Raw genomic sequence first — 26,155 nt, 5'->3', positions numbered from 1 at the left:
CTCATCAGTTTGGGCTTTTTCGCCCTGGATGGTAATTGCTTCTGGCAGAGGCACTGTGCACGTGGACACATTGAGACGAGCACACATGATAAATAAGGCACTTGTTTATTCTCTCTTCCCTTCCCTCTCTGACTCTCTCAATAAATTTCTTTTATCTGCTGAAGCAGACAGAATCAGAGTGTGAGTGTGAAAGACAGCAGGCTCTGGGAGCTCGCAGAGGCTACCGCATGCCTGGGCACCAGATTTAGTGGTGGCCTGGTGATGTCAAGGCAAAATTAATTGTAATGCCAGGCCTTCAAGGCTACCTGGATAGCTGATGAGGACTGTGGAGCCGAGAAGCTACAATATTCCATTTTCCCCACCCCCTCTCTTCAGATTCATCATTGAACCCTCTTTTGAGTGACTTTCCTCCTTCTGAGGAAGCCAAGAATTGCTATCAGCCACAAAGCTTGAATAAATGAAGCTACTTAGATCATACAACATTTTTTTAACGGCTCACTCTGCAGATGTCAACCCCCAAGCATAAGCTTAAAATCCTACTCCCCTTGCTGAGATAAAGGCTTACTACATCCAGGCTCTATAGCTGTGGGATCTGAAGCTGTTCTTCCCAGGTTCTGTGCCACTCTAGTCCTTTTAAACCTTGGTTGTCAGTGCTTCCATACAGCTGTATGGTGTGTGGTGTGTTGATTGACAGCTCGTGGAGCTTTGAAATCCTGATAAATGGGGAGGGGAGTGATAAAGATCTGGCTTGCTGAACAGATCCAGTTCCCAACTCCTGCTTTAAAGAGCACACACACACACACACACACACACAACCATCTCTCTCTCTTTCTTTGGATTTCTACTAGTCCAGAAAAGTAGCAAATGCTATCATATGCAGATATACAGTAATAGGGAGTTACACATCCTATTATGTTTCTCTAAAGTATACTAAAAGTAAACATGAATGCATATTCATATTACTATATAATATTTAATGTATGGATTTTAATGGTTAAATAGGAGTTGGAAACCTCAATAAAATTGTTTTAAACCCAAGGAATGAACACTTTACTTTTCTGCTTTTCCAAGGTGCTTATGAGGTTCTCACTAGTCAAGTCCAACGGCAAGGTGACAGGAGCTGGCAGACTCCTGCCTAGATTCCTTGCACAATAAGTTTTTGAACTCCTTCGAAGAACCCCCTTTTGCACTAGTCTCTGGCACTGACTCACAGGCAGTGTCCTTGAGTGACCCAAAAGGGTGCTGCTGTTATCCAGAGATGCAAGGAGAGGAGAGGAGAGGGAGCGCGCAAGTGAGTGAAAAGGCTGGGAGGAACAGAAAGAGGCAGGGGAGCAGCAGAACAGCTGAACAGCATGAGACAGCCATTATTTTTCAGTAGCACTTTCATCAGTATTCAATGCTATTTGGTCTTTTGGTGGAATATAATTCCATTTTTACTGCCTGTTATTGATGACTGGATTACCTGCTTCATTAGTTCTGCAAAAGCTTAGCACTGGGTTTGCTAGTCATTGCCACAGTGCATAGCTCACAGTCAACTAGATGCCATTTGAAAAGTGTCTCTCATTCTTCTGTGCTCCTTTAAACAGCATCCTGCATACCTAGACACATCCTTACAGAAGTCTTTGCAAGCAGGTGGCTGGGAATGGAGGGGGAGAGGAGAATTTATAATAACTATTTGCTTTAAACTTCTTGTGTCTTCCCAGGCACATTTATTCTTGCTTTCCTATGCATGCAGTTACTGCCACAGTAAGCACTGTGCACTTACGGATTAAAAAGTGCACCTTGCCCTCCCCCAGCAAACATATGTTGCACACATATCCTCTCCTTTAAAAAACTGAAAAATTAAAAGTATGTACCTAGGTGATCCATATTTTATGCAAAAGAAAAGAAAAGAACCCATGGAAGCTGAAATCTGCAATCTGTAAGGCAAGTTAAGAAAATCTCCATATGTTTGTTGATTGTGCCTAATGTATACTACACCTGGTAGCCATGAGGATGGGCAAGAGCTTTGCTTGGTCCCTGGTGGAAGAACTATATGCAGCCCTATTCTGACTTCTGCAATTTCACCAGACAATGTCCACAAAACAAACAAACAAAGCAAAACAAAAGCTAGTTGAAGGATATATATTATATTTTCCTCTTGGGGCTGGACCAGGTTGAAGTACAGCAGGGTTCTATTTTTATATTTCATCCTGTTTCTCCTTGTAGAGGCGCAACACTGGCTGAGAAAGGTACTATCAGGGGCTGGGAGGTTATCCTCTCTCTTTTTTTAGTAGGCGATACCAATGCAGAAGCATCAATATTCCGTTTCACATGCTCTGGGGCTTAGCCTTGACTTTGCAAACATGTTCTGGGGCTGATCCAATAAAGCTGTGTTGAGGCATTTTATGTGCCTGACCTCCTATCCTGCTGCCTTGAGAATGATACATAGCAAGAGCAGCATTTCACATGGTGGGCTGTGCATGACTGCAAAGATATGTTTCCAGCTGAGGGAGCACCACTGCAAAGGCCGCATGGCTTTAAGCACACCTATCAGAGGTGAATATGGGTGAGCTTTATTCTCGAAATTCTCTGTGGAACTGCACCCTCGGGTTACAAGAAAGAGAAGAGTAAAATGACCTGAAAAACTGCCACAAATTAAAATTAAAATTGGCACCAATTCTCTTTGGCAAGTCATGTGAGAAAACACTCCCAGGGAATAAAAATCCAGCTCACTTATACAAAGGCAGACCAGATCTGAAGACAGCCGTGCAGAGGAAGACACCCCCACAAACTTACCCATGAACAACACAACAACATGATTAAAGAAAATCAGATCCTCTGGGGGAAACAATTAAAGAACCTCAGGGAACCCATATAATTACTGGGGCCTTCGGATACACAGGAGGAAAACATGGTGAGGTGAAGAGAGAAGAAACCGCGCATGAAACATGTTGCTGGGCCAATTTATGCGTTTAGCCTATGCTTTCACCTAGATGCTTGGTGAAAGGAACAGATGTCCAGTGGTCAAGGAAAACAAAAACAAAAGAAGAATTTAGCTGCATTTGCCTCCTCCCTCCTCCTTCTGTGCCTTTAAGCTGAACCTATAAAAGTGTAATGTTGTTCTTTGCTTTCTTATTCTTATTCTTGATTTATAAAGCTTTCATCCAGGGAAAGAACTTTACAGTTTTCACTAAAGACCTGCAGTTGATGGTTATGATCTAAAGAGCTTCATACTGGGTCCGTACCCACACCCTGCCCTCCGAGATCTGGTTTAATATAAACATAACACAGAGAGTGTTACCCCTGTGGTGATCCACATACCAGGCATCGTGTATAAACTGATTTGGGGGAGCCTATGGCCAAGTTTGGACACAACACAAAGGCCATCAAGTACAGATAAGCACATTAGTCTGCAAACAAATTGCATGCTGGTACACACACTTCACATTCTCCCGCTTCACTCTACCCTTTAGTAGGGAAACAAACTGGAGTGGTGGGCTTAGTGTAACATCTGAGCCAGCATTTAATGACAGTGTGGCTCTGGTGAGATTTCACTTTCAGGAAACTGATTACTTCTGAGTTTCGACATCATGGGGAACTGTTGCTGCATGCCAAGGCAACCATGACCCCATTGCTCCCCAACTGATGAATAACCAGACAAGACAACAACAATATCATAGTGACATAGAATTGTAGAGTTTGAAAGGACCCCAAGGGTCATCTTGTCCAACCCCCTGCAATGCAGGAATAATATACGGTATATTGCGTTCAAACGGGCCACAACTTTATTGATTACAGATGTGAATGGTTTGGCATAGGCATTGGGTATAGCCATCTATTCCACCCCAGCCCGTCTGCTGGGAGTGCATCTAAGGATAAACCACACTTGGGGAGGGGCTATGACCTACATCAAATAGGGGTACCCCCCAAGAAGTCCCAGTTGGAGGAGTCCTATGGCCCTAGTCCCCATCTGGGCTACTCACAGGTCCCTTTAATGGGAAACCCTTAACCCTGGAAGGGCAGGCAAAGGCTACAACCTCCCCTCCAGCCAAGACTAAGGCTTACCCAATGCCTAACCTCACAGAGTTGTGACAGGCCTGGGCAGGCCTCATTTTATCCCCCCAGGAGCAGACCCAATTGATGCCCATTGGCCGATTGGGCCTTCCCCCTGGGCAATTCCTGCACCTAATCCTGCCCACGATTGGTTGATCTGCAGGCAGGTTGCAATTCTCCCCAGTCAGCGTCAGATCACAAACATGGCCATGACCAGGTTGCAACGCCGCCTGACCATTAAAAGTGAGTGGATTTCTAAAGTGAAAGCTTTCAATCTCCTCCTCACACCCATGAAGTGTGTGAGTCTGAGGACCAGCCAGTCTTGCTCCCATAATGCTAAGCCCTGATGTGAACATGACCGCTAAAAGCTAGCTGTTGTTTTCAATCACTGCATTTAACAAATAAGAAAGGCATTGTGAAAAAGAGTTACACAGCCTCAATGTTCTGGGACGTTCAGCTGAGTTGCATTCTTACTCTTCTGTTTTCTATTTAGATTTGCTGCAGCTTTCTTGAACTAAAGGGCGGGGTATTAATTTTTAAAACACACAATCTACTTGGATAGGCAGGAGGGTTGTTGTTGTTGTTTTTAATGCATTTTAAGAAAAAGAATGGCTACGTTTCTTCTGTCCCTGTCTCACCTGAAGGTCTCTGTCTCTCACAGTGCCTTCTGTTATTGATTCTCTGCCTTCTGAAACCTTATACCACCAGGCCAAATGGGATAAAATGGAGGCAATGTGGATGTAAAAAAACTCCCCACTAATTTGTGACAGAGTGTATTATTTTTATCTTTCAAATGCTAGAATGCTGCAGCAGTATTTTAGAGGAAAAAACTAGGGCAAACCTTTTCCCCTAATTCCACCTTGTGGCAATTTTGTATCAACTGCTTATCAAGCATAGACAAATTTAGTCCCATGAGTAATGTGCTAATAAGCATTTGTATGGCAACCATGTGCAAGGTGCTTCATTTTTCAGAGAGGGACCCAATTAGGTTCTCATGTGTTATGTCATTATTGGTCAGAGACTCTATTATTCTTTCCTGGAGGGAATCTACTGCAGTTTGGCTAGATACAACAGCGACCTGTGTGCATATTTCATCAGTATAGATTATTCATTTTACTGTCTCACATGTGGGATCAAGGCAATGTCGTCTTGGATGCTGCACATTAACACAGAACAGTTCCTAAAGGGCCAATGACTGAAAAATGGCTTGTTCACATGTGCATATTTGTGGTAGAAGTACTCACAATTATCCTCAGGAAGGGGCAAAACATACTTTTTAAATGTCTTTGTATTCAGCATGTATGGTAGTGCACTTACATAATTCATAACTGAAATCCCTGACAGTCTTTTCAGGCTTATTTAATTCATTGGAGAGAAACCTTTTGTTATGTCTGAAAAGCCCAGGGATAGATAGACAGACAGATTTAATACATAGAGATATAGATAAAAATAAAATGGGTGTTTGCACATCTTGTAGAGAATTGTAACAAGGACATATTGGTTTATTAATTTACATGGAATCATAGAATTTTAGAGTTGGAAGGGATATCAAGGGTCATCTAGTCCAACCCCCTGAAATGAAGGAGACTCAGCTAAAGAACCCAACCTCTGCTTAAAAACCTCCGAAGAAGGAGAGTCCACAACCTCCTGAGGGAGACCATTCCACTGCCAAACAGCTCTTACTTTCAGAATGTTCTTTATGATGTTTAGTTGGAATCTCCTTTCTTGTAACTTGAATCCATTGGTTTGAGACCTATCCTCCTAAGCAAGAGACAGCAAGCTTGCTCCATCTTCCATGTGACAGCCCTTGAGATATTTGAAGAGGGCTATCATATCTCTTAAAAAGCAGAGACATCATCTTAAAAAGCAGAGACTATGGTAAGCTATGGTTTTCCCAGTAGTGATGTATGGAAGTGAGAGCTGGACCATAAAGAAGGCTGATCGCCAAAGAATTGATGCTTTTGAATTATGGTGCTGGAGGAGACTCTTGAGAGTCCCATGGACTGCAAGAAGATCAAACCTATCCATTCTTAAGGAAATCAGCCCTGAGTGCTCACTGGAAGGACAGATTGTGAAGCTGAGGCTCCAATACTTTGGCCACCTCATGAGAAGAGAAGACTCCCTGGAAAAGACCCTGATGTTGGGAAAGATGGAAGGCACAAGGAGAAGGGGACGGTAGAGGACAAGGTGGTTGGACAGTGTTCTCAAAGCTACCAGCATGAGTTTGACCAAACTGCGGGAGGCAGTGGAAGACAGGAGTGCCTGGGGTGCTCTGGTCCATGGGGTCACGAAGAGTCGGACACAACTAAACGACTAAACAACAACAACATCATATCTCTTCTCCGTCTCCTCTTTTCCAGGCTAAACATACCCAGCTCCTTCAAGCATTCCTCATAAGACTTGGCTTCCAGACCTTTGATCATCCTGGGCACTTCCTCTGCACCCATTCCAGCTTGTCAATATCCTTCTTAAATTGTAGTGCCCTGAGCTGGAGACAGTATTCCAGGTGTGGTCTGACCAAGGCAGAATACAGCAGTACAGTTACTTCCTTTGATCCTGACAATATACTTCTGTTGATAAAGCCTAGAATAGAATTCATGTATTTTTGCAGCTGCATCACACTGTTGACATGTTCAGCTTGTGGTCTACTAAGACTCCTAGATCTTTTTCACATGTCTAAGTGGCAATCCAGGTGTCCCCCATCTTATATTTGTGCAGCTACTTCTTCCCGTCTAATTGTAGAACCTTGCATTTGTCCCTATTGGCATTCATTTTGCTAGTTTTGGCCCAGTTCTCCAGTCTGTTAAGGGCATATTGAATCCCGATTCTGTGGTAGCATTAGCTACTCTTCCCAGTTTGGTTTCATCTGCAAATTTGATGTGGGTTTCCGCATGAAGGCTTATCAGGACACATTGGGCGAACTGTGTGGGGCCCTTTTGGAATGTGTGAACAACAGGATCTTTGCAAAGAGAAAATCAGTACAAATAAATTAACATTGATTTACACTAGTTCAGTGTCTTATAATGCCAGCTCTATATAGACAACCTGATCACCTCATTGCCCTAAATTGGATTCCAAGAGGTTTTGTATACAAGCAGTTGTTGTCACATTAGTCCCACAAAATATGAAGAACAGAACAGGTAAAAAGACATGTTTTTTAGGGCCAACACTTATATCAAACCAATAAAGCTTTTGGGTTACACAGAAATCTTCATCCAGTGTACTGGAAACATAGCTGAGGCTAGCAGCTAGAAAATACTTTTCACAGAGTTTTAAGTGGTATGATAAAGACATAATTTCCAATAGTGCACACAGTGGATTCTTCTGTGCCACTGTCATCCCTGGTCAAACAGATTTTGCAGATTTCTGCAGCATTATAAAAACTTACAAAACCTGTGAATATATATGATAGTAAGATGAATGCTCTGGCCATGATGCCTCTTTAATAGCACTTCAGCTCTCTGAGAAAAAAACCAATTGTCTGTGTCCAGCCTGTTAGCAACAATGTTAACAACCAGCAGAATTAGCTGACTGATTAAGAGCTCTATGCAATTTGAGGACTTAAATGCTTCTGCGTCAAGAGAAGCTGGTCCAGTAAAAGGTATCCCCCCCCCCTGTTTATTTTGCATTTATCAATACCACCTACTAGACAAGAAATTTTCATGCTCTGCGGACCCAACATCCTGTGCCAGGCAACAGCTGGATCACTCTCAAATAAACAGTCATTAAGGAAAAACAGCTAGTGTCTTGTTTGTGAGATACAGAGATTTAAACATAGACATTATTTCTGGCCATCATAATATATGCATCAGGGAGCTTTGCATTCTAGTTACAATGCCTATAAAAAGTCAATTAATGCCTATAAAAAAGAAAAAAGGGCTCAGTGTGCCTCCTTTGCCATAAAGAAACCACTAGACTAATACAGCCCTCTGATCAAGCTACTGTGTGAACTATTTGGCAGCCCCTGTTAAACCCCTAAAGGCAAAGGCTGGTTTCTAGTTTGCTCCTATAGAAGCCAAAGGCAGATGGGAGATTCTGTATAATCAGTTCTGCAAACAAGCATTAAGCATACATAGGAAGGATTTTTCCCAATATCAGCTGCAGAGCAGAACTAGGGCAATTCTCCCAGCTAATCGGTATTCTGCTGTCATCTCAGTCAAAGCATCATGGACTCCCAACATCACAAAGCCCCAGAAGACCAAAATTAGACACTGCAAAAACTGAAACTTATCCAGCTGCTATAGTACCTCAGTTTTAGGCCCAGGAACATTATATGTAGTTCCAGAACTTTCCCAAGTGGAATCTAGATGAAACTATACTTGTGTGGTTTTAGAAGAAAGCTAGACAAAAGGGGTCCCCCTGTAGCTTAGGGAGAAAACATACTAGTTCATTTTTAGCCAGGACTTTGCCTGACTTGATCTACATCCTATACCCTTTTTAAAATGCTAGCTCTTTAGGTTTCTTTTTACTGGGTTGTTGTTTTTGTTTTGATTTTATGTATTTGATATTTTATGTGAACCACCCTGAGACCTTCGGGTATAGGGCGTTATAGAAATTAAATAAATAATAATTAACAACAACAACAACAACAACAACAACAACAACACTCTTGAAGGGTAAAAGGATTATAACACAATGAAACAGCAGCTAATTCCATTATAAATAATTCCAGTGAAAACCCAAGATGATCAATAGGGCCAGGATAATGGATATAGACCTCAGAATCTGTGCTAAAATCATATCCTAAAACAGCATCAAAATGAATATGATAAACTCTCCTCTCCTAGATTCTCCTATCACCACTTATACACATTATGGTTATGATTTCACAGAGATCATGATGATTTAAAAAATGCACATTAGGAAAATGTATTTTATTTAAATACTTCAAATTGCACTTTCATATAAAATATCACAAGGTGGCATACAACCTAAAAACACATTACTGCAAGAAGAATATCAAACACCTCAATAAAATTTGGTTGGAAAAGTATCTCAAGCTGAAAAGGCCTGACTAACAAAACACAGCAGTCCAGTGCCAGATTTACGTATAAACTAAACAAGTTATAGCTTAGGGCCCCACTCTCTTGGCCCCCCCCCCCAAAAAAATTTCACTATTAATATACTTCTTCTTAATTGTACTTCAGTTCAACAATTACTTTGATAAAATAGATATTTTGTTATGTGCAAATGGCTTTAGATACCTATTAGGTCCATAAATTACCATATAGCATATATTCAACACAAAAAACAGCGACAATTTGTTGTTGACAAAGGACAGCTGGACTTATCAAGGGCCCTATTACCTTCAGTAGCTTAGGGTCTCATCAAACCTAAATCCAGCCCTGCAGCAGTCAGACGATGTCTGAATGTGAGCAGGGATGACTACTGCTGATCCTCTGTTGGCAAGGAATTCCACAGGGCAGGGCAGGGCCTGGCACACTGAAAGTTTGACTCCTAGTAAAGGCCAGCTAAAGGGACGCGGGTGGCGCTGTGGGTAAAACCTCAGCGCCTAGCACTTGCCGATCGCATGGTCGGCGGTTCGAATCCCCGCGGCGGGGTGCGCTCCCGCTGCTCGGTCCCAGCGCCTGCCAACCTAGCAGTTCGAAAGCACCCCCGGGTGCAAGTAGATAAATAGGGACCGCTTACCAGCGGGAAGGTAAACGGCGTTCCGTGTGCTGCGCTGGCTCGTCAGATGCAGCTTGTCACGCTGGCCACGTGACCTGGAAGTGTCTGCGGACAGCGCTGGCTCCCGGCCTATAGAGTGAGATGAGCGCACAACCCTAGAGTCTGTCAAGACTGGCCCGTATGGGCAGGGGTACCTTTACCTTTTACCTTAAAGGCCAGCTAAACCTCAGGGGTATAAGAGATATCAGCAGTCAAGGTGAAGCATAAAGAAGCAGGTGGTCCATAACATATTTAATGGGACCAAGTTGTTTAGGGTTTCATGAATAAACACAAACTGGAAACCAGTGCAGTTGTCTGGCTGGACAGCACTCCCCCGATACTATGCTCTGGACATGACCCTACAAGTAGGAATGAAGCCACTGTAGCACAGTGCCACCAATACTCATCCCACGGAATCAGCCCAGAAGGGTACCATGGTGAACGGTATTAAAAGGCAGCTATTATCCATGTCTGTCCTCAGTCTTTAGGCAAAATGCACAAGTTCTTTGCTTGATGCACCACAGGAAAACAGAAACTAGGTAGTTCTTGTATTTAAAGGGGCAGGTTTTAATTTTAAGTATTGTACTAGGTTGTTGTTTTTTTAAGGTCTTTTTTAAAAGGTTAATAGAAGCCAAATTGGTAGCTTTGCCTTGCAATTGGAGGGAATGTTCCCTCACAGAAAGTCCCTTTGGGGGACTTTTCTTCCTCCAGCTCCTGTTCCCCACCTACCAAGGGACCTGTGTGCATTTCACCTAAGGCAGAAGACCACACAACGTTTGGTGGAAAGTGGTGGAAAAGAACTATTAAAACAGGAGTCCACAGGACCAACCACAGAAACTGTGTAAGAATGGCTTTACACACCCCTCGCCCTCTCTCCCAACGCAGTCAGGTTTGCTTCCTTTCTTCCTCATTACATTCCTGAAACCTTCCACAACTCAGCCGCTCTTTTCATTATGCCGAACCAGCTTTACAGTTTGTTAAAAATTCCCCACTGGTGGAATCACTGCTACTGGCCCCCTGTTGTGTGATGAAGCGGCTGTTTTCTGAGCAGCAGGGAATTTTAAAGGAGTCCACTACAGACAACAGGACAAGCACATTTGCCAGGATAGAAAGCTCCAAGGTAATTGTCTCAATTTGCCAGGGGGTTCAATTCCTCCATTTTCTTGTGAGCCATGCTGTTCTGTTGTTCTGCAAAGGTACTCTTTTCAGGTTATTGAAGGGGATAGTGGTCAGTTAGCTGTTCCAGGTATTTGGAATGCATACCTTACGGAACTTCAAGACTGATAGTTTATTGAGCATTCATGCTACTATGCTCAGGCAGAGGTTATATGGCATAGCCAGCCATTTGGTTCTTATGCCACACTTCCCAGTGCAATTTTCTGTCACTTTTCCTATCAGACTTTTTGCAGTTAGAATACTGACAGGATAATTGCATTGGAAAGTGTGGGATAACAACCAAGTTTTGTACAAATAAACAACCGGTGTAAGCGCCTTTACTCATCTGTCCAAGTGAGTGGGGAAACCAGCAGCAATTTTAGAGAATTTGAATATTCGGATGAGGACTGACACTCTAAATATCTGAAACGGCCCGTGTACTCATTTCTGTATTTCCATGATACGAGTGAAAACTGTACATTTATAAACCAGCAGAAATATACTGTTAAGTGTTCTGTGCTCTGGGAAATGAGCACAAAACAGTATTCAGTGGTACCTCAGGTTAAGTACTTAATTCATTCTGGAGGTCCGTATTTAACCTGAAACTGTTCTTAACCTGAAGCACCACTTTAGCTAATGGGGCCTCCTGCTGCTGCCGTGCCGCCGGAGCCCGATTTCTGTTCTCATCCTGAAGCAAAGTTCTTAACCTGAGGCACTATTTCTGGGTTAACGGAGTCTGTAACCTGAAGCGTATGTAACCTGAGGTAGCACTGTATAGTTAATCATTAGGCATTAATCTTAGGCAGACTTACTTAAAAGTAAGTCCCCAGTGGGATTTATTTGCAAGTAAACACCCATGGGATCGTGTTCAGAATCCTATATGGAGTCTAAATGCTTAGAACACAGCGTTTGGGGGAAAGTGCTGAAAAAGGACTCTTGAAGCAGGAGTGTTCAAGATCTTCCACAGAGACTCCATTCCACATACATTACCTTTTGACAACAGGATGCATAGAATAAAAGCAGGTCCTCATCAGTAACAGACACTGGGATGACAAACTGGGAGAAAGAAATTTGTGTGTTGGCGGGGGGGGAGGGGGAGCAGGGAGAAGACACAACTCAATGGAAACTAAGTGAAGGACAATTCTGTAATTGCTGTGACAGGAAAGAGATTAAAACTCGGGGCACTTTCTTCTTCACTTTTCAAAATGTCAAGACATACCAGAACGATTACTGGGCAAAGTGAGCAACCTTCCCTTAGGCAGGAAGGAAGGGGGGGGGGAAATGACCCAAATTCAGGCAGAAGTGACAGAGACATCACCTGACAATATGTGTAACAACAACATGCCACTAGCTTAGAAACAGGCAATCATACCAACGAGAGCATTACAGATCCTTAGCTCATGCAAATAACAAAATATGTAAAGTTGCAATTTGTTTATAGCACTTGTTGCTGTCATCAACAAAGTCAAATGAATCAATTTCTCCATCACGCTCCCACAAGGCCAACAACTGGACAACTCAGGCCCTGCAATAATCACTGCATCATTTTCAATCCCCAAATTCTTTCACTATGCAGGTAACACACTTATAGACAAATGGATGCAGCGGTCAAGTCCTTGGCATGGGTTAAATTGCAAGAGGAATGTTTTTCACTGTATGTCCTCAAGGAGCAAGATTTCACTTTAAGGGTCACCAGCATAAATCAGTGCTTGTAATGGAACTAGACAGTAGACAGGAGCAGATAATTTCCCACAGTGCAGAAGATATAACTGATGGAGTCTACTGGGTAGAAGGGAGGTAAGGTTCATATAGAAATCTTATAAAATAAAAAAGCAAGCAAAATGAATGAATGAATGAATGAATGAATGGTGCCTGCTCCTCAGAACTTGGGCTATGTAGATGAATAACTTATAACATGACAATTATTTGTGTCAATTATTTAGATTAAATCAGATAATAATTTTGGGGGGATGGGGATGGGGAAAGTAGCAACAGGGGGAAAGGCTACAGCTTCTCCAAAATCTCACACAGAAGCCAGAAGATGCATGCTCTCCTTCCCCAACAATCTCTGCCTCTTTGCATTCAGAAGGGCACAGCAGTGTGTATTCAAACTTATTCAACATACTCTGAGTTTCATTTTTATTGTTTGCCATTGCAAACAAAAGACAGAAAGCAATTTAGAAACATTTATACATCTGTAACACAATTGCATTTAGCACCTTAAAGACCAACTAAGTTAGTTCTTGGTATGAGCTTTCGTGTGCATGCACACTTCTTCAGATACACTGAAACAGAAGTTGCCAGATCCTTCTATATAGTGAGAAGGTGGGGAGGGGTATTACTCAGAAGGGTGGTGGGAATGGGTGATTGACAGATAGCTGTGATGAGCCTGTTGACGACTCTTAACGACTGCAATAGGTCTTACAGGAAAAAGCAAGGGGTGAGAAGGTGAAAAATGGCTTTGTCATGTATAATGAGATAAGAATCCAATGTCTTTGTTCAGACCAGGTCTCTCCATGGTTTTAAGTTTGATAATGAGTTGCAATTCAGCAGCTTCTCTTTCCAGTCTATTTCTGAAATTCCTTTGTAGAAAAACAGCTACTTTGAGATCTTGTATAGAATGTCCTGGGAGATTGAAGTGTTCTCCTACTGGTTTCTCTGTCTTGTGATTCTTGATGTCAGATTTATGTCCGTTTATTCTTTGGCGTAAAGTTTGGCCTGTTTGTCCAATATAGAGAGCTGAAGGACACTGTTGGCATTTGATGGCATACACAAATTTTGTTTTGTTTTGACTATGGCAGACCAACACGGCTACCTATCTGTAACAATTGCATTTGTCTCAATGAACCCCACTTGCACCTTGGCTAGTGCCAATTTAAAATGTGGCCACTCTTCTCATCCTGGGGTACTCCCAAATTTCTCACTGTTTGGGGAGTATACAAGCAAATTCATCAAGAGCATTCTGTTCCTAGGTTGACAGGCAGACTGGACTAGAGTTTTGGAGTTCAGTTTCTTTAAGCTGTTCTGTTCCTAGTCAGTGGAAGTAAGAAAGTGCCCAGCCTAGCCACTGAACTAGGGAGACAAGGGCAAGAAAAAGGCAGTACTGTAAAAGGCATTATTTTATGTTGACATAATATAATGGGCAACAATGACACAGGGCACTCCCAAAGCATACAATCGAAACCTGAGAGTTATTATATGAGTGCCTGTATGTTTTACGCAGAAGTGCAAATAGAAGCTTTGGGGGAGTTTTCATCAAGAAAATAGCATGGAAAAGTGCTACCAGCCCTCCAGCTCCAGCCTCATGGTTCTAAACCATATTGCATTCTCCTCCCTCCATTCCCTATGGCCGGTATTAAAGTATTTCAATATTTATGCAAGTTTCTATTTATGGATCTCCCATGTCATGCCTGGTTTGGCTCTTTCCATCAGGACAGAAAATCATTTTGCACACTAAACTCTCTCTCTCTCTCTCTCTCTCTCTCTCTCTCTCTCTCTCTCTATATATATATATATATATATAAATATGACATAATAATTGCATGGACTTTTGAAAATGAATGCACTACGAAAGCTACAGCTACCCCAGAGGGCTGAAAGCTATAAGTTCTAGGCCTAGGGTAATGTTTCAGTTTTAAAGGATACAGAGTTCAGCTTCCAGAGATCTTCTTTTGTTGTAAAAAAGGAAGTATCTAGATGTTTCGCTGGTGGCTGAGCAAAGCTTCCGATCATTAGGGGGCAATGATTTGATGCACTGCATAGCTCCTTGTTCACTCCAATGACGAGCAAGAACAAGATAAATTATACAGAACTTGGCAATTTGCATAATCTATGCAGGTCACAGGTTTTCTTTTTCTGTCGGATTTAGGTTACCTTATTTAGAGTTTAGTTTTGCTCTCTTTTAACACATAGTAAGACACTTATGATTAGATGCAAATACACCTGAATACTTCTTGAGGTTACCTGATGCTACTACCATATGCCAGCAGCAGAGCCAGCAGGACTGTGCAGTATATTAAGCTGTCCTGCTTCTTCAGTGTGGGAAATTCAAACAAAATTTTGCTTCAGCCCAGATTTGCCCATTTCTCACTGCTGGCCATGTCTTAATGCTGAAAGGCCTTAGAGGCTGTGTGCCAAGTTCTGGGCCTCGAAATGCCTCTCCCTTCTTTGCCAAGCTTGTCCCAATAAATCTGTGTATATTTTTAGGTTTCAGCTGGTGTGCTATGAATTCACATCTTTCACACCTGTGCTAGCTCAGGAGTAACAAAGCGCAGCAGCCAAACTCTGCTCAGCACAGTGTGAAAGGAAACAAAATACTTCTCCTGGGGCTCCTGGCAGCCCTGGAGACTAGTGGAAATGGGGTACGGGGAGACTACTGAAAATAGAGCATAGGCAAAAAAAGAAGTTGTTTCTGAAATAAATTGCTATCATCGACCTTATGTGTCTGTACACGTACCTGATAAACTTGGTGAATATGGGTGCGTGCACCTGTGTTTATGTTGTTTTATATGCTCTGTACCAACACACCTAAATAATTTAAAACAACCGTCAGCTTTATGCAAGTGCACCCGTATAATCATCACCTCAGGCGGCACCTCTAAGGGCTAGGAAGAAATGACAAGTCTCTGGGCTGGATTCAATTGAACAGTTGTGCTGGCAGGAACCAGTGCAACAAGTCCTGCCAGCACAACAGGTCTTTCCCCCCTCTCCTTCTCCTGCACCCCCAATCAGCTCCAGGTGGTTGAGAGAACCCCCAGAAACAGCATGTGGGGGGGGGGGGAGGACACAGGAGATCATTCTGTCTGGCAATCAAAACTGCTTGTGCTGGTGGAATAGTCATTATAGCCAGGGCTATTTTTATAGGGAAAGAGGTGCCAGAACTCACCATGAACACCTCCCTTGTTCTCTTAGAATGGCAGTGGTGCCCACCTGAGAGGTGCTGGAATTGAGTTTTGGTGAGTTTTGGCTGAAAAAAGCCCGATTACAGCACATCGTTGAATTCTGTACTCTGTATTTCACATATCCCTCCAAATTCAAATTGAATCTAAGAATGAATGGGCTTGAAGAAGAAGAAGGGGAGGAGGAGTTTGGATTTGATACCCCGCTTTATCACTAAGGAGACTCAAAGTGGCTAACAATCTCCTTTCCCTTCCTCCCCGATAACAAACACTCTGTGAGGTGAGTGAGGCTGAGAGACTTCAGAGAAGTGTGACTAGCCCAAGGTCACCCAGCAGCTGCATGTGGAGGAGCGGGGAATCGAACCCAGTTCACCAGATTACGAGTCCACTGCTCTTAACCACTGCACCACACTGGCTCTCACAGAACTGGGTCTTTGCCTACAGTACAGCAATGCAATGGGCTACATGCCCATAGAAGTATGGGATGGGGTCGGACCTTAATGGGGTACTGTAAGAAATCGAGCAATGCTGTGTATTACTATAATGGTTTCTATTGCCTTAGGAACACTGCATGTGCGCAATCCAAAACTTCAGTAATACTTATTCCAAGAAAAGTATTGAGGAATCATTTACTACAGTGTAGTATAGCAACATTTGCACTTGTAAGAATTTTGGAATATATGTCTGAAGTTAGGTGCTGTCCTCTCGCTTCCTGTATCTTAGAGTTATTATATTTCATCTGGTTGCAGGAGAAATGGGTTCAGATTTCTGCCATGCATGTGTTACAGAGCCACTCAGTCTTGCTGTCATTTTAAGTATGCCCGAGCACCTCGGCTCTGAAAATCCCCATATTGCCTGTAAACGGTATAGCAAGCAGTGGCTTGAGGCACTCAGGACCAGAAGGCTCTTGTTTGAAATTGCTGGCTTTGATTTAGATTGATCAAAGACAGCCTCTTTCTAGCTTTGCATAGTTGCACCAGAACTCTGGGAAACACAGAACCCTGCTTTCGTGCCTGAGCTCTAACCTAATCAAGTAATCCCAGGAACATCCTGATTTGACCTGCTCAGAGCCCTGACAGAGGAAGCTCTGTCACCCATGACAGTAATATTAGGACTCACTGATGTCACTATAGGTAAGGGCAGGGAACTGTGTTGCTGGACTACAGCTCCCATCATTCCTCACAACTGGCCACTCAAACAACCCCAGTGTCCTGCTAATGAGGGTGATTCACTGCAAACCCCTGAAGAAAGGTTTCTTCCCACTCCTTCCTTCTCAGAATAAATAATATTTACACTTCTGTTCCTCGCTCTCCTGCAGATATGCATTGCTGCAAAACAGTGTAAATATTAATTAGCCTTTTATTTCCATAACTACTTACATGTTGCTCTCCTGTAATAAAACTGTAAATTCTTTAATTCTAAGCTTTGGTCTCTTGCCTAGTTATTCATTCGACCACGTACAAATGTAATTTATCTTGTGGTGCACCATGGCTCTGAGCTGAAGACTCAACACGTGTTGCTCCTGTTCATAGGTGTTTCCTGAAAATGTGGAAATGGGGACATGTGGGAACCTAGCTCACGGGGTGGCCTTGGGCAAGTTCTCTCACGGTTGATGTGAGTATGCAATAAGCATTTTAAAACCACTTTTAATAGACACTAGCAAGTACACTATTTCAACCCCAATTCCAACAACTTCTTTTGCAATCTCATTACGTGCACAGGTCATTGAAGTCACTGACTCAATATCTGTTATGGCTGTTTGTTTCTGTTTTAAAGCAGATCTTTTGGTGCAACAGTCTCTCTAAGGAAACTCAGTAGAATCAGTACAAGGTCATAGAATCAAAGAATCTTAGAGTTGGAAGGGTCCCCAAGGGTCATCTAGTCCAACCCCCTGCAATGAATGAATCTCAGCTAAAGCATCCATGACAGATGGCCCTCCAGCCTCTGTTTAAAAACCTCCAAGGAAGGAGAGTCCACCACCTCTCATGGGAGTTTATTCCACTGCCGAACAGCTCTTATTGTCAGAAAGTTTTTCCCGAATGTTTAGTCAGAATCTCCTTTCTTGCAACTTGAAGTCATTGGTTCAAGTCTTACCCTCCAGAGGAGGAGAAAACAAGCATGTTCCCTCCTTCACGTGACAGCCCTTAAGATATTTGAAGATATATCTCCTCTCGGTCTCCTCTTTTCCAGGCTAAACATACCCAGTTCCTTCAAGCGCTCCTCATAAGGCTTACCGGTAGTTTCCAGACCCTTGATCATCTTGGCTGCCCTCTTCTGCACACATTCCAGCTTGTCAACATCCTTCTTAAACTGTGGTGTCCAGAATTGGACACAATATTCCAGGTGTGGTCTGACCATGGCAGAATAGAGTGGTGCTATTACTTCCCTTAATCTGGACACTATACTTCTGTTGATGCAGTCTAGAATAGCATTAGCTTTTTTTTGCTGCTGCATCACACTGTTGACTCATATTAAGCTTGTGGTCCACCAAGACTCCTAGATCTTTTCCCCATGTACTGCTAGTAAGCCAGGTATCCCCCGTCCTATATTTGTGCATCTGGTTCTTCCTGTCTAAGTGCAGCACCTTACATTTGTCCCTATTGAGATTCATTTTGTTAGCTTGCGCCCAGTTCTCCAATCTGTTACGGTCATTTTGAATTCTGATTCTGTCTTCTGTGGCATTAGCTACCCCTTCCAGTTTGGTGTCATCTGCAAATTTGATCAGCATCCCCTAAATTCCTTCGTCCAAGTCATTTCTAAAGACATTAAACAACAATGGGCCCAGGACAGAACCCTGCAGCACCCCACTTGTCACTTTTTCCCAGGATGATGAGGAACCATTAATGAGTACTCTTTGGGTTGGGTCAGTCAACTAGCTACAAATCCACCTAACAGTTACCTTGTTCAACCCACATTTTACCAGCTTCCTCACGAGAATATCATGGGGGACTTTGTCAAAAGCCTTACTGAAATCAAGATACACTATGTCCACAGCATTTCCTTGATCCACTAAGTTTGTAATTCCATCAAAAAAAGAAATCAAATTGGTCTGGTATGACTTATTTTTGAGAAACCCATGCTGGGTCTTAGGAATCACAGCTTCCTTTTCTAAATGCTCACAGACCAACTGTTGAATTATCTGTTCTAGGACCTTCCCTGGTATCAGTGTCAATCTCACCGGTCAGTAGTTACCTGAGTCTTCCTTTCCCCCCTTTTTGAAGATGGCGACATTTGCCCACCTCCAGTCTGTAGGGACCTCACCGGTTCTCCAAGAATTCTCAAAGATAATAGACAAAGGCTCTGAAATTGTATCCGCAGGTTCCTTTAGTACCCTTGGATGCAGCTCATTAAGCCCTAGAAATCTGAATTCATTTAAAGTAGCTAGGTGTTCCCTCACTACCTCTTTTCCTAACTTGGGCTGCAGCGCCCTCCTTATATCATTTACTCTGTTATCACCAGGTTGGGCATCACTTTCCTTTTGGGTGAAGACAGAGGCAAAGTAGGTGTTGAGTAGTTCCACCTTTTCTGTGTCACCCAATAGCATTTCTCCGTGTTCCCCACACAGAGGACCTACCACTTGCTTGTTCTTCTTCTTCATCATCATCATCATCATCATCATAACTTTTTAAAAATATGTTTCAAACAGTGTAGCAGTATGACTACAAATCAACCAAAGGTTCAGAAAGCCAGAATTTGGAAGGTGACCTTTAAAACCATTGTTCATGTTATTTATCTGATTTAAAATAAAGGGCCAAGGTGCCATCTATTTTGCACTAAGCCTCTTGCAAAATGACACAATAATTGTATACTGAACTTTGTACACCGGGTTGTGTGACAGCCCAACGATGGTACAGATTTAACATAGAAATACCAATTCTAGTTAGGTAAAAGGGTGATGGCTCAGGGATGGGGCTCATGATGCATCACAAACAAGCAAGTTGCATGGCGGGAAAGTGTGTGAGTTGTGGCATCCAATGTTCAAATTTCTGCTGCTCAGCCAGAAACTCATTGACTGGGACATTACACAATCTGCTGGTCTCTCATACTTTTCAGTCTGGGGATAATACTATACTACTGGCTTACTTTGCAGGGCAGTTTTAAGGGATTACTGAGATAATGTAAGTCCGTCTTTCCCAACCTGGTGCTCTCCAGATGTTTTGGACTAAAATTCCCATCAGCCCCAGCCAGCATGGCCCTGCTGGTTAGGGCTGTCCAAAGACAGCTGGAGGACACCATGTTGGCTAAGACTTATGTCAGTCAAGTGTTTGGAACATTTGGACTGTGATATAATTATTACCGTATTTTTCGCTCCATAAAATGCACTTTTTTCCTCCTAAAAAGTAAGGGGAAATGTCTGTGCGTCTTATGGCATGAATGTGTGGTTGATTGCTGGCTCCCTTTCTGGCCCCGCCCCCTTGCCCAGGCCTCCAATGTTGAATGTTCTGCAGACGGAGGCTATTTGTTTCCCCAGCGACATGTGACTGGTTGATTAGATTATCTGTCTGGAAACTGTAGAAATGGCTCCCTTTCCTTTCCTAAAGAATCTTCAGAACTGTGAGTTGAACCCCATAAAAACAGGATTTTTTCCCTTTGCAAAGTAAGCTCAACAACTTTGAGCTGATCCTCAAAAAAGGGGCTTTTCCCCTTTGCAAAAGAAGCTGCACAGCTGTGAACTGATCCCCCAAAAAAACAGGGCTTTCCCCCTTTCCTCCTCTAAAAACTAGGTGCGTCTTATGGAGCGAAAAATACAGTATATATTTATTTTATATTTACAAATACATTTTTCCCCTGACAGTTTTTGTGGGAGTTTCCAACAGATAATCTTCCTGTTTCTTTTATCTCTATGCACCTGAAAGAATAGCTTAGGGCTTTAGATGACATGTCCACAACTCAATTTTGAGGCAGAAATACAGGTCACTAAGCCTCTTGGATTTCCAGAAAAAGCACTAGAGAGACCTCTTGGGACAAGAGGAGAGTTTTAAGTGACAAGGGCATCAAGCCATACATAGTACCATCCAGCATAAGGCCATGCAGAGAGTAGCAGGGATCTCTCTCACACACACAACCCAAGGATTAGTTTCAGACATGCAATGTCTCCTTGGCATTGTCTCCTTGCCTTTTCATTCACCTGCTTTTCCAGCTTGCTTTCCCAGCTCCTGGGTTTGCAAACACAGGGGCAAGTAAAAAGCGTTTTACGTGAGCTCAAGACAAATGGTAGAGGCACAAGCCCTCCCACACCCTCCCTCCCACATGGAAACAAGTCTGGGTTAGGCCAGAGATGACAGACACTCTTGTCTCTTTGCTGGTGTATGTTTGCCAGAGGGATAATTAGAACAAGCTCATTTGTGTTTCTTGTTCCATGAGGACATAAAGGGCAGGTGGCTCCTACAGCAGAGTTAACTCTTTAATTGGACACACTGGTGTCTCACTTCTGCCCCTTTAATTGCCACCAGGGATACACATTTACCTCATCCGCCACAAATGCCTCTTTCATCAGCACCACTTATTGTGTTGTAGTCCTGAACGCTGGTTCATTTTGCCCCTCTAAATGCTTCTCTCTACCCTGTGGATTAAAGCTCACATGCAGTCCTTTGCAATGGGACCAAGGCATTACCTAATCACCTCCTGCCCCACTCCCAAAGGAAATCTTGCACATATTTCTTAGCTCTTGAAGCATAATTGGCCACTTGTCTTCCCAACACTCTTCACTCCCCAAGAAGGTTTCCTGGCATGGTTAATATAAATTATTCCCTCTCTCCTGCAGCTGCATGGCTATTCAATGGCTCCTCAACGAGAATAGCTCCCTCTCTGAAAGAACAGCTGTTCCCATCCTAACAGGTACATAGAAAGCAGTTTTGTGTCTTTTGGTCATGCTTGTGACCTTTGCTCTCAGGCTCACATTGATTTCTTCCACTTTCCTTTTCACTTGCACTGAAAACAAAATTACTGTTTCTTGTTCTCTCTTTCCTCTAGGGCCCTTTCCATAGCAAAGCTTGATGTGCAGGAAGGAGACGCAATTTTGCCTTGATCTTTTCAAATCTTCTAGAAATCTGGGGGTCTTAGCCACACTTGCAGAGGTCCAGTGGCTAGTGAAGAGGGCAGACACAGAACAAAGTCCCACCTCTGCCATGGATTTTTTTGTGGTACTGGGCAAGTCAGTATTTTTTTAATCTCAATTCTTGAACTGAGAAATAAGAATCCTGTGACCTGCTTGATAAGGTTGTTGTAAAGAACCTTACTGTTGTTGTTTTAAGCATGATAAATTCACCAAAGTCCTATTGGCACATTAAACATTCTTCAGTTCACTTCCAGCTGAGGAATATTCTTGAGGTTGCCTCTTTTGCTCTGAAGAGCTGGCAGAACTGAAATAACATCACTTTCTCCTTCTTGCTTCCATTGCTTTGTGGATTTTTGCACAGAGACTGCTTTGTTCCTTGGCCATACCTGCAAAGGGCTCAGGCACTTCGAATTTCACTAGATTGCTTCTCATGAACAATGCCCTCCAAAACTCGGATTAAAGGTTTGGAAGGAATTAAAGTCCTGTTCCTCAGCACTCCGCTCAAGTACGAAAAGAACCGTTTTTGCACAGGATAGGTCACTGCATAGGGCTCTCCTCTAATTTAGCAGCAATGGAAGAGGGCAGAAAGCCACCCACAAAGGCTCTGCATGCCCACCCCAGATGGATACCTTGCATATTTATGCTAGCTGCACTGTAGACAAGACCTTCCTTTATTGGGGAGAGCAACAAACACAATGGTGATTATCCCACATGCCCTTCCTCTGCCACCTTGCCAGCTGTGGCTAAACAGAGAACAAAAGCAGTCAGCATCTCATAGCAGCCCAGGACATGACTGATCCAGCAGCAAAATGCTACACACTCCATGTGGAGCACAGTAAAAATGGCAACTTTAACAGGCTTTCCCCCCTTTTTCTTTTGTAAATAAACCAGAGCCCCTGAGGAATTTTCATGGCCAGATAGCTACATGTCTATTTAGCTAAGGTTCCAGGGTTAATGCCAAACATAGGAACAAAAGTGACCATTAAGAGGGAGGTTCTCTTCGCAGCTACTTCCCTTCTGGGGGATGTCATCATAATACCTCCAAGCACTAATGCAAGCAAAGAGGAAGCATGCAGATGCCAGGAAAAAGGATGCTATCACCTGAAGCACCAGTACTAATTCTTGAAGCACTCATGTTTTCCCTGGAGGCCTCCCAAGGGCAGGCTTTCCCTGGTTAAGTAGATGATAAATGACAAGACCATGGCCCAAACTGAAAAAGCTAGAGGCATGAGATAGTGTCTGGCAAGTTGAAATGAAGGTCACTCTCTGAACATTCTTGGTTTCTGCTGGACAGTTCCACAAGCTGACAGACCCTTGCCGACCTCTACCTGGTGAAAAACAGCTCTCAGGAAGAATGTGGTTTGGAGAGAGAGAGAGAGAGAGAGAGAGAGAGAGAGAGAGAGAGAGAGCTCACTTAGCCCTGTCCTGAAATCAAGTCTTTAGCAAGAAGGCAGAAGCCTCTTCCTGGGCTCAGGGGAATTGTGGCAGTTTGCAAGTGAGCCAAAGGCCATAGCAATGAAAGGAGATGCAAGCAAAATATATCAGCATATGCACAAATAAATACTACACAGCAGAAGAAAAACTGTGAGTCCTGATGTGCTTTGTACCACAGCTCAGTGGGAGGATATATGCTTTCCATGTGAAAGGTCCCTGGCAGCTCCAGCAAGGGCTGGAAAAGACTGAAACTCTGGAGAACTGCTGGCAGCAGTGGCGGAGCTGGGTACTCTGGCACCTGGAGCGGCACACATGCCATGTACCTGTGGGCGGGGCACTCTGCTCAAGGGGCAGGGCGATCTGCCCACAGGGCTGATCGGTGCGGCTGCGCGATCCTCCCCGGGGGCCGATCTCGGCGCAGGGAGGCACCAAATGTCACCCCACTTCAGGATGACACCCGGGGCGGTCTGCACCCCACGCACCCCCCTTCCTACGCTCCTGGCTGGCAGGCAATGCTGAGTTTGAAGAGCCAAGAATTTAAGTTTACCTTTGCATAGGATAGCGTACCAAATGCATACCCAGTGCATGATTTATGTAGAGCACAACTTTACAGTAAACCTTTAAGCTTGGCACTAGATTCATACTTAAAAGCATAATTTGCGGCCCTAATTTTACCACCAACTTCAACTAAAGCAGCTAATTTAATTATCACTTTCTGTACTCCAGATAGTTTAAAAGGTAAGTATGGAATAAATGGAACAATCTCTAAACTGGCATTTCCACTCTCTTTTCCAAACATGCCAGGCCACAAGTTCAACAGCCTTTAATCCCAGTATCATGATTCAGAAACTCAAGTCAAATTTACGTAAGCTACTGACTCTTCAAACAAAACATTACAGTAAAAAACAGACTGGTAATGGGAGCTTAACACAAATATAATCTAGCCAACACCCGCTTAAGTTTGCAATGACACAGGAATCATGTTTGGATTCAAGTTATTGGCTATGTTCAGGTGTCGTGCAAAATCATATTTTACCATAATGAGAACACACAGCAGTGAACTTTGGGTTTGGGTACTCTCTGCTCCCTCTGGTGTGAGGAGACTGGAACCTTTTGCTTCCAGTTTCAGGCCACTGGTCCATCAAACTCAGTATTGCCTGCCAGAGCTTTGCTCCTGATGATACACCTGAAGATCATATTTCAATGCAGAGGCGATTAGTAATATATAGAGAGATCTTTCATTCACAAGAGATTTTTAAAAATACTTTCCATATTCCCAATTCTGTTTTTTTTAAAAAAGTTTAAACAACAAAGATGACTGTTGTGTCGTCAACAACAAAGTCCAGTTGCCTCTTGTAATAACTGTGAAAGGTGAGAGGGGGAATCACTTCTTAGAAAACCAAATGGCTATAATCTTGAGGTTGCTAGACATACATCTGCCTGGATCTTTTTGGACTGGATAAGTATGGCGTAACTCTGTGGCAAATATAATTTACCCATGCTCAACTGCAATATCACACCGATCCTGGCATGACTGCAGGACTGCCGATTAGCTTCCAGGACTAATTCAAAGTGCTGGTTTAAACCTATAAAACCTTAAATGGCTCATGGCTGCAATACCTCAAGGACCACCTCTCCCCATATGAACTGATCTGGACCTTGCAATCGTCATCTGAAGCCCTTCTTCCTGTGCCTTCTCTGTAAGAGGTCTGGAGGGCAGCAACATGAGAACGGAACTTTTCTGAAGTGGCTCCCCATTTGTGGAATGCTCTCCTCAGGGAGACTCACCTGGCACCTGCATTACATATCTTTAGCTGCCAGGGGAAAACATTTCTCTTCACCCAGGCCTTTGGCCTTTTAAACTGTGGGTGGGTGGGCGTGGTATTTTGTTTGTTTGTTACTATGGTATGTATTTTTGTGTTTACTGTATATATGGTAAACCGCCCTTTGATTCTTGGCTTAAGGGCAGTCAATCAATCAATCAATCAATCAATCAATCAATAAAATAGTTTAAGGTCACAAGAGTAGCAAGAATAGAGACATAACAAGTGTGACTTTCTTATGTTAGGAGCCAAATTTCCATTTTGCTTTGAAGCTGCAATAACTGGGTAAGAGAAATCAGCCTGTGAGGTTACAGGGTAATCTCTAAATGGTTAAAGAGATGGAAGGAGATTATTGGGACCAATATCATATTCCATAAAGTGCCACATTCCTCTTAATAGCACTTTGCAATCCAACCAAGTTTATTTTATGTTGAACAGCACATGGGAAAGCTTCTTTGCCAACTGACCCATCAGTAAACATGGTATTACAAACATACATCCATAGAGCACAAATTAGAAAGTCTGAAACTAAGTAATTAACCTGGCAAAGAGGTGGGCATGGTTTTCCAATAGTCAAGCCTTCAGACAATGGTTGTATGCTATAATTACCCAAACCAGCTACTGATTACTGTTATATCCTTGACATAAAGCTACCCTTGAATATGGTCCAAAAACTGCTGCTAGTGCAGAATGCTGCTGCTAGATTCTTGGCTGTCAGTTCAGTGTGATGCCATCTAACCTCTATTCTGTTTAGGTTAGATGTTGGCTGGCAGGCTGCCTATACGCTACCAGGCCCAATTTAATATGTTAAGCTTAACGTATAAAGCCCTGTATGACTTGGGACCTAGGTATTTGGCAGAACAGCTGTCCTCGTACTAGCTAGCCTGAGCTCTTAGATCTGCTGAGGGGGCCCTGCTCAATGTCCCAGTGGCAAGTGCTGCTCATTGTGTGGGAACATGAGATGAAATGGGGTGCAATTACTGAGAAGGCCCTACCTGTGAAATTTCCTCCCCCAGGAAGAAGTGGTGGCCACATCACTGATGCCCTTACAGAGGTACCTCGGATTACAGACGCTTCAGGTTACA

At 43.2% G+C, this 26,155-nt stretch overlaps 1 protein-coding gene and 1 long non-coding RNA gene across 8 annotated transcripts in view; one reads left to right on the top strand and one right to left on the bottom strand.

Annotated features, from left to right (window-relative positions):
- The window catches only part of SYT7 (synaptotagmin 7), a 228,479-nt gene that overhangs the window by 156,710 nt on the left and 45,614 nt on the right, over positions 1–26,155 (bottom strand). The gene's annotated exons all lie outside the window — the stretch shown is intronic.
- On the top strand, positions 20,210–23,156 carry LOC114600671 (uncharacterized). The gene is made up of 3 exons (XR_003707617.2): positions 20,210–20,309; positions 21,520–21,593; positions 21,729–23,156. It is a non-coding gene; the product is annotated as an uncharacterized LOC114600671 (long non-coding RNA).

The sequence above is a fragment of the Podarcis muralis genome, chromosome 1 (assembly GCF_964188315.1).
Source record: "Podarcis muralis chromosome 1, rPodMur119.hap1.1, whole genome shotgun sequence".
NCBI classification, from domain to species: Eukaryota; Metazoa; Chordata; class Lepidosauria; order Squamata; family Lacertidae; genus Podarcis; species Podarcis muralis.
Note: the sequence above shows the minus strand (reverse complement) of the source record. Positions and strands in the feature narration are given on the sequence as shown.